Raw genomic sequence first — 11,883 nt, forward strand, 5'->3', positions numbered from 1 at the left:
CAAGGAAATGGAGAATGTGAACAACATGATAAATGAGCTGGACCTGACAGAAATATACAGAATATTGCCTAAACCAGCAGGTTATACATTCTTCTCAAGTACTCATGGACATTTCTCCAGGATAGACCACATGTTGATCCACAACATGGCCCTCAAAAAATTCAAGTAGTTTGAATTTATACAAAGCACCTTCTCTGATCATAATGGAATGAAGCTGGAAATCAATAATAGGCAGGAAAGGGGGAAACTTACAAATATATGGAGGCTAAATAACACACTCTTAATCAGTGGGTCAAAGAAGAAATTGCAAGAAAAATTAGTAGATATCTTGAAATGAATGAAAACGAGAACACAGCATTTCAAAACTTATTATGGGATACATTGCTTGCTTCAGCCTCACATATAGTAAAATTAGAACAATACAGAGAAGATTAGCATGGCCCCTGTGCAAGGATGACATGCAAATTCATGAAGTGTTCAAAAAAAAAACCCCACAAAACGTATGGGATACAGAGACAGCAGTGCTGGGGGGGGGGGGGGGGGCGGAATTTATAGCCCTAAATGCCTATATTAAGAAAGAAAAAAGTTAAAATCAAAGAACTAATTGAACTGGAGAGACTAGAAAAATAACAGAAAACCAATCCTAAACCAAGGAGAAAGAAAGAAATAATGAAGATTAGGGAAGAAATAAATGAAATTGAGAACAACAACAACAAAAACACAATAGAGAAAATTTTTTTTAAAAAAGCTGGTTCTTGAGAAAATCAATAAAATGGACAAACCCTTAGGAAGACTAACACAGAAAAAGAGAGAAGATGCAAATAAATAAAATCAGAAATGAAAGGATATTATGACTAATCCCACAGAAATAAAAAACACAATAGAGAAAATTAAAAGAAAAAGCTGGTTCTTTAAGAAAATTAATAAAATGGACAAACCCTTAGGAAGACTAACACATTAAAAGAGAGAAGATGCAAATAAATAAAATCAGAAATGAAAGGCATTATGACTGATCCCACAGAAATAAAAAGGACTATAAGAGGATTTATGAGAAATTGTATGCTAACAAATTAGACAACCTAGATGAAATGGAAAAATTCCTAGTTATGCACAAACAACCTACATTGATGCTACTAGAAACACAGGAACTCAACTAACCAATCACAAACAAAGAGATTGAGTTGGTCATCAAATATCTTCCAACAAAGAAAAGTTCAGGACCAGATGGCTTCACAGGTGAATTCTATCACACATTTTGAAAAGAATTAATACCAAACTTGTTTAAACTCTTTCAAAAAATTGAAAAGAAGGGAACACACATTTTATGAAGCCAACATCACCCTAATACCAAAACCAGATAATGATAATACAAGAAAAGAAAATTACAGATCAATATCTCTAATGAATATAGATGTAAAAATTCTCAGCAAAACACTTTCAAATTGAAACCCAATATAAAAATGATTACACATCATGATCACATGGCTGTTAGTTCTGGTATGCAAGGGTGGTTCAACATAAGAAAATCAATTAAAGTAATATACCACATTAACAAATCAAAGGGGGAAAACCACATGATCATCAAAATTGATGAAGAAAAGTCATTTGACAAAATTCAGCATCCTTTCTTGATAAAAATACTTAAAAAGATAGGTATAGAAGGAAAGTTCCTCAACAAAATAAAAGGCATATGTGAAAATTCCACAGCCAACCATTGTACTCAATGGGGAGAGGTTGAAAACATTCCCTCTAAGATCAGGAACAAGACAAAGATGGCCACTGTCACCACTATCATTCAAAATTTTGCTAGAAGTTCTAGCTAGAGAAATTAGGCAAGAAAAAATAAATAAGAGGCATTCAAATTGGAAAAAAGGAGTAAAACTCTCACTATTCACAGATGACATGATCCCATATTTAGAAAATCCCGAGACATCTACAACAAAGCTACTTGAGCAAATAAATGAATTCAGCAAAGTATCAGGATACAAGACCGATATGCAAAAATCAGTAGTGTTTCTATGCACAAATAATGAGCAAGCTAAAAAGGAAATCAAGAGAAAATTCCATTTACAATAGTACCAAAAAGATTCAAATATCTGGGAATTAATTTAACCAGGAATGTAATGGATCTGTATTCAGAATACTACAAAACACTGCTAAAAGAAATCAAAGAACACCTAAACAAATGGAAGGCCACTCTATGTTCATGAATGGAAAGACTAGACATTGTGAAGATATCAATTCTACATAAATTGATTCATAGATTCAATGCAATACCAATAGAAATTCCAACAGCCTATTTACATAAATAAGAAGTCAATTACTAAATTTATTTGGAGGGGAAAGGGATCCTGAATAGCTAAAAACATTCTAAAAAAAGAAGAGCAAATTCGGAGGACTCAAGCTCCCTGACCTTGAAGAGTATTATAAAGCTATAGTGGTCAAAACAACATAGTACTGGCATAAAGATAGAGACATTGACCAACAGAATTGAATTGAGAGTTCAGAAATAGACCTTCACCTCAACGGTCTACTGATTTTTGCTAAGCCTATCAAATCCACTTTTCTGGGACAGAACATTCTCTTCATAAATGGTGCTAGGAGAAATTGATATCCATAACCAAAATAATGAAAGAGGACCCCTATCTCACTCCCTATACGAGTCAACTCAAAATGGATAAAAAAACCTAAGCATAAAAGCCAGGACCATAAAACTCCTAGAAGATAATGCAGGGAAACATCTACAAGATCTTTTAGTAGGTCTTTAAGGGGTCTTTTAAACCTTATACCCAAAGCACAAACAACAGAAGAAAAAATAGGAATATGAGACCCCCTCAAAATGAAACACTTTTGTACCTTAAAGGACTTTGTGAAGAAGGTAAAATGGCAGCCTCCTCAATGAGAGAAAATATTTGGAAATCACACATCTGAAAAGGGTCTAATATCCATGAAATATAAAGAGATCCTATAGCTCAACAATAAAAGCACAAATGATCTGATTAAAAAATCATCAACAGACCTGAATAGACATTTTTCTAAAGAAGAAATACAAATGGTGAAAAAACATGAAAAAAATGCTCAGTATCACTGGCTATTAGGGAAATGCAAATCAAAGCTACAATGAGATATCATTTCACACCTCCTAGAATGGCCACTATTAACAAAACAGAAAACTAAAAGTGTTGGAGAGGATGTAGAGAGATAGGAACACTTATTCACTGCTGGTAGAAATGTAGAATGGTACAGTCACTGTGGAAGTTTGTATGGCGTTTCCTATGGAAGTTAGATATAGATCTACCATGTGACTAGGCAATACTGCTTCTAGGTATATACCCAGAAGGACTGAGAGCAGGACATGAACAGACATCTGCACACTGATGTTCATAGCGACATAAGTCACAGTTGCCAAACGATGGAAACAACCCAGGTGTTTGTCAACTGATGAATGGATAAACAAACTGTAGTATATACACATATGGAATATTATGCAGGTGTAAGAAGAAATGAAATCATGAAGCATATGACAACGTGGATGAACCTGGAGGACATTTTGTTGAGTGAACCAAGTCAGGCACAAAAGGACAAATATTATATGACTTCATTATTATCAACTAAATTTAATAATGAGCAAACTCAGGGAGTTAAGAGCTAGAATATAAGTCACTGGAGAAAAGAATGTGGTTAGAAAATGGAAAGCTGAGGTTTATTCTGTGCAGAACTGGTAAAAAGTTGTTTGCAAATGTTTGGAAATGAGTAGAAATTGTGAAAGCACATTATAGGATTTGTAATTTGTAGTGTTAACATATGTGTATGATAGTGGGGGTTTTTAATGTTGGATTTTTTTTGGAGGTGGGGAGTGAAAATGCTCTAATATTGATGGATGTGATCAAAGTACAATACACCTCGGTGATTATATCAAATGCCATTGATTGTATACTTTAGACAAATTGCATGATTTATGAAAAAAAATAATAGGGTTGGTTGGGAAAGAAAACACACCAAATATAAGATACAGACTACAGTTAGTAGTAATATTTTGACAATACTCTCAAAATTTGTTACAAATGCTTCACAAAAATGCAAAGTGTTTGTAGTGGGTGATGCATGGGAGCCCTGTATGATACTTGTATGTTTTTTAAGTTCACAACTTTTATTATACACTTTTTTTTAATGGATGTTCGTTTATGAATGGTACACTTCAATAAGCATACCACTGAATAAAGAACTTGAAAAAGTTCTTGAATAAAAAACTTGAAATATTTAAGCATGTAGAAAAACCTGAAATATTTAATATTTCTAGTCATTGTATAGAAATTGTATAATTAACTCCTTTTAAAAAAATCTAGTTTGAAAGAAATTGTAAGCATATAGAGTGTATTGAATTTAGGCTTGTCAAATGAGTGTTTTAATAAGAGACCCTCTCTCTACACTGAAAAGAATAATTCCCTCATTGCAACACTTGATGCTGATCAACCTATTCTTATAACAATAAACCTCTATAAACCTCTTATGAATCTCTACTATATATCTGGAACAATTTCAGGTGGTTGGTACACATTATTGAGCAAAGCAGAAAATGGAAAAGGCTTGCTCTCACCATACTTACATACTTTCTTCTTCCCAGCTGTCTAAAAATGTACTCTTCCCTAATTTCCTTCAATTACTCCCCTTCCTCCAAACAATCCTTAAATGCCAATATTCTCTGAGGCTGTATTTTCTTAAGTCTCATTCTCTACTAGGTTTCTGTGCAACATCACTCTTAGTTTCTACTGTCTCTTCTATGTTACTCTTAAATCTTATCTTGGAACTCTCTCTTGAATTTCTGATCCTTGTGTCCAATTGCTTAATCAAATCTATCTGGAAATCCTGCAAGTACTTCAACCATAACATGTCCTCAACTATCAACCTCTACTTTCCTTCCAAAGAAACTTTTTCTTTTCTTAGTTCTCCTCTCCTTCCCTATGAACAGCATCACTGACCAAGAAGTTGCCCCAATGTAAATGTCTAGTGTAAATGCAAATATCAGACATTTAGACCCAGAGAACCTATGTCACTGTCCCAACTTTGCCAATAGTTAGTTTCGTATTATTGGTAACTAGCTTACCCTATTGGAGTCATAATTTGCTAATTCATAACTTGGGAATTAAAGTCACTGTAAAGATTAATGACATGATGTGATTTTAGGGCTGAGCATGTATTAAGAGCCAAATAAAAAACATTCTTGAAGTCAATTTTGTTTTTATTGTCATATTTTTATAGCTACTTACCACTCAGCCATTTCATAGTTCTCGGCAAAGTCCTAGGATGTTGCAAAGCTTTGTGGATTTCCCCTGGCTTTTAGTGGGTCTGAGTTCCAGGGCTGCCAATGACCCTCTAAAGTAACTCCAGTCAGAGCATCTCTTGAGTCATATGTTTACTTCAGTAGATTTCAGCCCTATATAAATTGAAATGGATTCCACAATCAAATACAATTTTATAAACCAATGATGTACTCCTAGGAATACTCCTTTGATTTTCTATTCCTATCAACATTTTCAAATACTTTCCACTTGGCATTGAATTTTCCTCAGTACAGTCCTTTATGTGTATGCATTGGGCTCAGAATCCCTGTTTTTGAGGATGTATTCTCCTCAGAAAATTTTATGAAAGGTAGACACAATACAGAATGTAAGGAGGGGTGACATTGCTGGCTCTCCCTGATACTGCTCTAGTCAGATCAAGTTAGAGCTGTGCCATTAACTAAAAGGAGACTCCTTTTGTCTTTAATGTACTACACAATTTGTAAAGCTTCGCATTTCCAAATGCAAAGCAAACTCCAAAAAAATAAAGTAAAAAAAATAATCTACTTGTGTAAAGAACCAGCCAAGAATAATAATTAGCTTTTGACATCTCAGTTTCTAATGAATGCATTATTTATTTTAAAATAACAATGGCATGTCTATTAAATTAAATCCTCCAACTTTGTTTCCAGCATGACAGTAATATATCTCCATGCAAAACTTCTATGCCATATTCAACATGAATTTATAGAGAGATAAGTTTAATAGTTGAACTAAGTTACAGGCAGAGAGGTACATATAGATATGAGGTATAAGTTTCAAGTAAAAGAAATGTGTATCATTGATGTGGAGACAGTGGTCATGGGAGTTGCTGAGGGCAGGGAGAGGAAGAGGTGTGATATGGGGCATTTTCAGGACTTGGAGTTGTCCTGAATGATATTGCAGGGACAGATCCAGGACCTTGTTTATCCTGCCATAACCCACTGGATGGACTGGAGGAGAGTGTGAGCTACCATGTCAACTGTGGTGCATGTGGTGTGGCAGTGTTCCAGGATGTATTCACCAAACACAATGAATGTGCCCCACTGACGAAAGGGAATGTTGATGTGGGTAGGGTGGGGTGGTGAGTGGGGTATATGGGACCTCTTATGCGGGAATTCCCCCCACTGGAAAGTCCCTAATGGAAGATGGTGCCTAGAGCTATCAAAACGGATCCTGAGGCAAACGCGGGGAAAGTAAAGGGTGTGAAAGTAAACAGCTTGAAAGTAACAAAAGAGTGCCGGGGGCAATGACCCAGCCCCTTTCCAGGAAAAGGCAACTGAAACCGAGTGTGCACAGACCCAATAAGGGCACGGCAACCAGCACTAGAGCTCTGACGTGCGTCTCACTACACTCAATATCATCCAATCAACCTTTTACACGATCCTTCAAAAAAGAGTATAAAGTAGCTTCCCCCCCCCCCCCCCCCCCCCCTTACAATAAACGGACTTGCTTCCTCCCATTAAGCAGTCTCCGGAGTCTCTTTGCTGTGTGGTTGCTGTGTGGTTGCTGTGTGGAGTGGGTAATACCTCCGCGGTCTGTCCCCTCTCCCAAGAGCCTCTGCCCGGTGAGGTTGGATCGCCTTGGGGAGCATCCAAGACAAAGTGACCAACCTCGGCGCTCACTGCTGCAGGCAGCGTGACGCACTGAGCCGCTTACGAGAGCAGCACCGACGAGCGCAGCGCATCTCTCCTGCCTGGTCCCTGCTGGCCCGTCCCATGCGCCCACTGTCTCCTCTGCCGCTTGCGCTTGCGGAGTTGAGCGGGCGGCTTAAGTGGGGTAGTGAGAGGCAGAGGAGGACGGGCGGTTGAGAGGGAGCTGCCCTAAACGACAACACGCTTATGTTTTTTAATGTAACATTTTGTGTGACCTTTATTATTTTTAAAAAAGACAAAAAAATAAAAAGTAAAATAAAAAGAAATAGAAATATGGGAAGCAGACTTGGTCCAATGGATAGGGCATCTGTCTACCACATGGGAGGTCCGCGGTTCAAACCCCAGGCCTCCTTGACCCCTGCGGAGCTGGCCCACGCCCAGTGCTGATGTGTGCAAGGAGTGCCCTGCCATGCAGGGGTGCCCACCACTTAGGGGAGACCCACGCATAAGGAGTGCGCCCTGTAAGGAGAGCCGCCCAGCGCAAAAGAAAGTGCAGCCTGCCCAGAAATGGTGCCCCACGCAGGGAGAGCTGACGCAACAAGATGACGCAACAAAAAGAAACACAGATTCCCATGCTACTGACAACAACAGAAGTGGACAAAAAGAAGAACATGCAGCAAATGGACACAGAGAACAGACAACTGGGGCATGGCGGGGGAGTGGAAGGGAGAGAAATAAATAAAAAAATAAATCTTTAATAAAAAAAAGAAATAGAAATAGAAAGAAGTTTTCATTAAAAACATGAAGGTGCAAAATTGAACCTTCCTTGTTTTTCTATTACATGATTTATAACTTGAGCCCCTATTTCCAACTCAAGTTTCTACTAAGCAAACTAAGTGAAATTAGTGTTACTTAGTCATTTCTGATTAAGTAACACTTAATCACTCTCTCTTGTCCCCAGGTTTCATCTTAATTAGGAGATTTAGATGTAATCCATCTGATACAGGTGAGCACAAGGAAGGTGAGAATACAGGCCACTTCTTGACCATGGGCAACATTTGTCTTCTTCTGGACTTAGCAGAGATGTAAATCATGATGTCAGGTCTTTGATCACTGGTCTCATTTACTACAGCATCAAAAACTTCTATTGACAGTCCACCATGGCCCTATCTTCTATGGTCCATGCCACGTACACTGACAGTGTGTCCCTGCCACCACAAAGAGGCCTAAGGTTGTCTGGCATCCTTCTTTCAGTTATTTCTGGTCCCTTATGGCCCTCTGGGAGGTTAGGAAAACATTCAGAAAAATTATGAGCATTTCTCTTGCACTATTGGAGACTTGGGAACTGTTTCCTGTGCCTATGCTTAGACACCTTTCCTCTCATCTCTACTTTCTTCTGAGCACCCATGCTGGTGCAGGGAGCTTTCCTCCTTCTCTCTCTCTTTGGCATTCAGGCACGCCCACCCTCAATAGACTTCAGGTGCAGAGAATTGAATTGATCACACTCTCCAGTTCATGGCACATCAATGATCCATGTAAGGCATTTCTGTTGTATTACTTTTTCTTTTTTATCCAAGATTCTTCCTCCCATCTCCATCCTTTAATAGGTATCCAATTAATTGTGTTTGATTTGTATCCTTATATATGCACTTATCATGGTAAGAGATGTTGTATATTTCTGTACATGTGTTTTTAATTTATATAAATGGCACTATGCCATAAATCCCAATATATATATATATATATATGAACTTTAAGCTTTGAGGTATATCCATATTGCTGTAGGATGATATAATTTATTGTTTTTACCTGCTGTATAATATATATCTACCACCCTGTGTTAGGTGGCACTATATGAAATTGACATTTTTGCAGTAAAAATAATTGTCAAATACTAGTAATTTTATATGGGTCAACTCCAACATATATTTCCCTAGTGACAGTCAACTAGGCTGTGGTTAGTTCCTTGCAACCACAAGCAATCCATCAATTAACATGCTCGCTTTTATATCTGGTATATATATGTCTGGGAGTAAAATTGCTGGATAGTGGAGTGTATGTTCACTTAATTTCATTAAGAACTGCCAGATTGTTTTCCACAATGACTATACTACCAGGGGACTTCGGAAATCTTGGTGCCATCTCAGGTATCACAGTGTGGCAAGAAATAAAGTCCCATAATTCCTGGACCTCTCCAAACCCATTTGACTTTTCCCCCTCCATTAAACCAAAACTCAGCCAAGGAAGAGAAAGGTAGGACATTAAATGGATTGGCAAGAACACACAACAAAACTAGGTTAATATTCCAAATTATATTCTATACATGAGCCTTCATTTAGAAGTCTTTCAGTTTGAAATGTCCAAGACCTAACCTGAAATAATTTAGTTAATAGGGACAATTTTGGCTCATTATCCAAGGAGGGTTGGATGATAAAATCATTGGGAAGACAGATGTATTTGGAGCAAAGAGTAGGGGCTCAAAAGGTAGCAAGACTTTCTTTCTTTATCTCTTACTTTCTGCCTATCAACTTTAGATCAGCTTTCTCCACTTGGTGGAAAATATAGTGGTCCATAGCTTCTGAGTTCTTGCCACCAGAGAGAGATTACCTCTGTCACTCTGATCCATGTTGAGAAGTTCTAAAGAGTCCCCTGACATTCCTGGCTTGGATCTGGCCCTCATTTCTGGATCACTGAACACTAGTCAGGGAAGGGTAGTAGTGTCATGGAGCAATATGTTAGCTCTCTCAGGGGGGCATGTAAGTAGGAAAAAGGTTCCAGGAGAGAGGTTAGGCAGATTATGTGGCCCACCTAGAAGCTCACAAGGAAGCAGTGGTGTGAGGGAGATATTATGTACACCCCCAAACACATACACTTTGCCAGGCAAGCACTCAGTAGGCCATCGTTCCTGAATGACTGGAATGATGATTCTGCTGATGTATTTCTCTTGACCCATGCCTTTCTTACTCCACCCAACTCTGGAGCCTCTTGGAGAAAACTTTCTAGAAGCTCTCCTAACAGAGAAGTTGTTAATTAAAACCAAATGCAGCCATAAATGTAAAAAGCCGTCTATATTTTTCTTGGCCTTGATACTGTACAACCCAACAATTAAAATGCTACCTGCAGGGAGCTGGTGTGACTCAAGCCATTGTGTGCCTGCTTCCACCTGGAAGGTCCCTGATTCGGTGACTCCTAAAAATAAACAAACAAACAACAAGCAAACAAACAGAATAAACCAACTCAGGGGAGCCAATATGGCTCAGTGGTTGGAGTGATGGCTTCCCACATATGAGGTTCCAGGTTCAATCCCTATCCTGATCGCTTAAAAAAAAAGTTACCTGCAGAAGCAGTTTATATCCCTGAAAATTCTGGGAAGTTTAATACAATGACACTGATGTCATAAAATTGTTTTCTTCAAAATATCAGATAGGTATCTACTGTCTAATCAACAGAAGGACTTAAAACAAAGTAAATCCTATTAATGCTAATGGGCAATATTTGTGCTAATCCATGAAAAGGTTTGGGAGGGAGATGACTGGGATGGTAAGGCAGACATCAACCATCAATGACTAAACAGGTTCAATCCTGCTTATAGTTAATAGCACAGGTGAATAAAATAATTATATTCTCTCTATATCTTTTTTCTCTCAGGCTCTTATTTTATGTGGCTTGGAAGAACCTCCTGTGGCCAATTGTGGGTTGAAGATAATTAGCCTTTAATTATCACCAGTTACATTTTCACCTGTTCCACTTGCAAATCCCCAGAACTTCTAGTTTTCCAATTAGCGTATTCATCCTCCAACAACCAAGTGTGGGGAACCAGCTTTTGCCTTCGGGAACTAACCCCTTCCCCACTAACCTTTCAAGTTATATTTTAGCTGGTGTAAGAATACCCTTGAGAGGATCAACTTATTTTTATTTGCCATAGATTTCTACAGACTCTCAGATCAAATGTGTGCTGTCAGTGTAGTAGCTGAATCTGGTAGACGTGGGGAATACCATCTCTGGGGAGATCAGAATAATGAATATTACTTGAGAGAAGAAAAGAAGCATTAAAATTCACTCAACTAAGCAAAACCTTATTTGCAATCTAAAGAAGAGTTTCCTTTTCTGTTTTCCTCTTTTGGTTGAATGGGGGTAAAAGTCAAATGCAAAACATGGGAGTGGGAAAAGAATTCTGACAGAGAATTTTTTTTATCTTCTATCAGGGGACTAAATCTTTATCTCATTCTCACAGAGATAGGAAGGACCTTCAGCTCCTCCTGTCAAAAAGGAAGGTGACTATTTGTGGTGTAATTTTGGAAGAAGTAAAAATAATAGTAATAAATGAGTAGAGAGATCCCATAGAGTTAGGAAAAACTTGTGAGCACTAAACTGGCCAAATTAAAAGAAAACATTCACTAATTCCCTAAAAGGATATTGCAAAGGAAAATAAGGGTAATTTACTTCACAGTCCTTTTGAGGTTTTTTATCTTTGCATAAGATGGTATCATATATACCTGATAGTAAAACTATAGAGAAAACTTTGGAAAGGCTGTTCTGGGAATACACTCTCATTAGCATGCAAATCATTTATCAGGATGCAGATAATTTAACAATAATGTGGCCAGGGTCCCTAGAGTAAATAATTTCCATTTCCATTACTATATATGATACAAATACCCATAATATTTTCCCTGAAAATTACAGTACTTATTTAGTACACTTTGATCCAGCTACAAATTTCATCTCATTAATCCTCACTTTAAAGCAGGTAAGGGGTTTATTTTACCACCTCACAGATAAAGAAATGGAATGCAAAGTGTCAGCCTGGTCATAGGATGTTTAAAACATATGGGTGCCCAGAGTTACTAAGCTATTGATTCAGCTTGTTGTTTGCGAGCTCTTCTTTATGTGAATTTTAATCTACTTGTCACATTTCATTCTAATTGTGGGAAATGAAAAACAAAAGCAAAAAACAACAAGAAAAAACA

At 37.7% G+C, this 11,883-nt stretch overlaps 1 non-coding gene across 1 annotated transcript; it reads left to right on the forward strand.

Moving 5' to 3' along the window:
• Window positions 1–383: 383 nt before the first annotated feature.
• LOC111765258 (U6 spliceosomal RNA) lies at window positions 384–488 on the forward strand. Its single transcript, XR_002797651.1, has one exon. It is a non-coding gene; the product is annotated as a U6 spliceosomal RNA (small nuclear RNA).
• The last annotated feature ends 11,395 nt before the right edge of the window (window positions 489–11,883 follow it).

The sequence above is a fragment of the Dasypus novemcinctus genome, chromosome 9 (assembly GCF_030445035.2).
Source record: "Dasypus novemcinctus isolate mDasNov1 chromosome 9, mDasNov1.1.hap2, whole genome shotgun sequence".
Classification (NCBI taxonomy): Eukaryota; Metazoa; Chordata; class Mammalia; order Cingulata; family Dasypodidae; genus Dasypus; species Dasypus novemcinctus.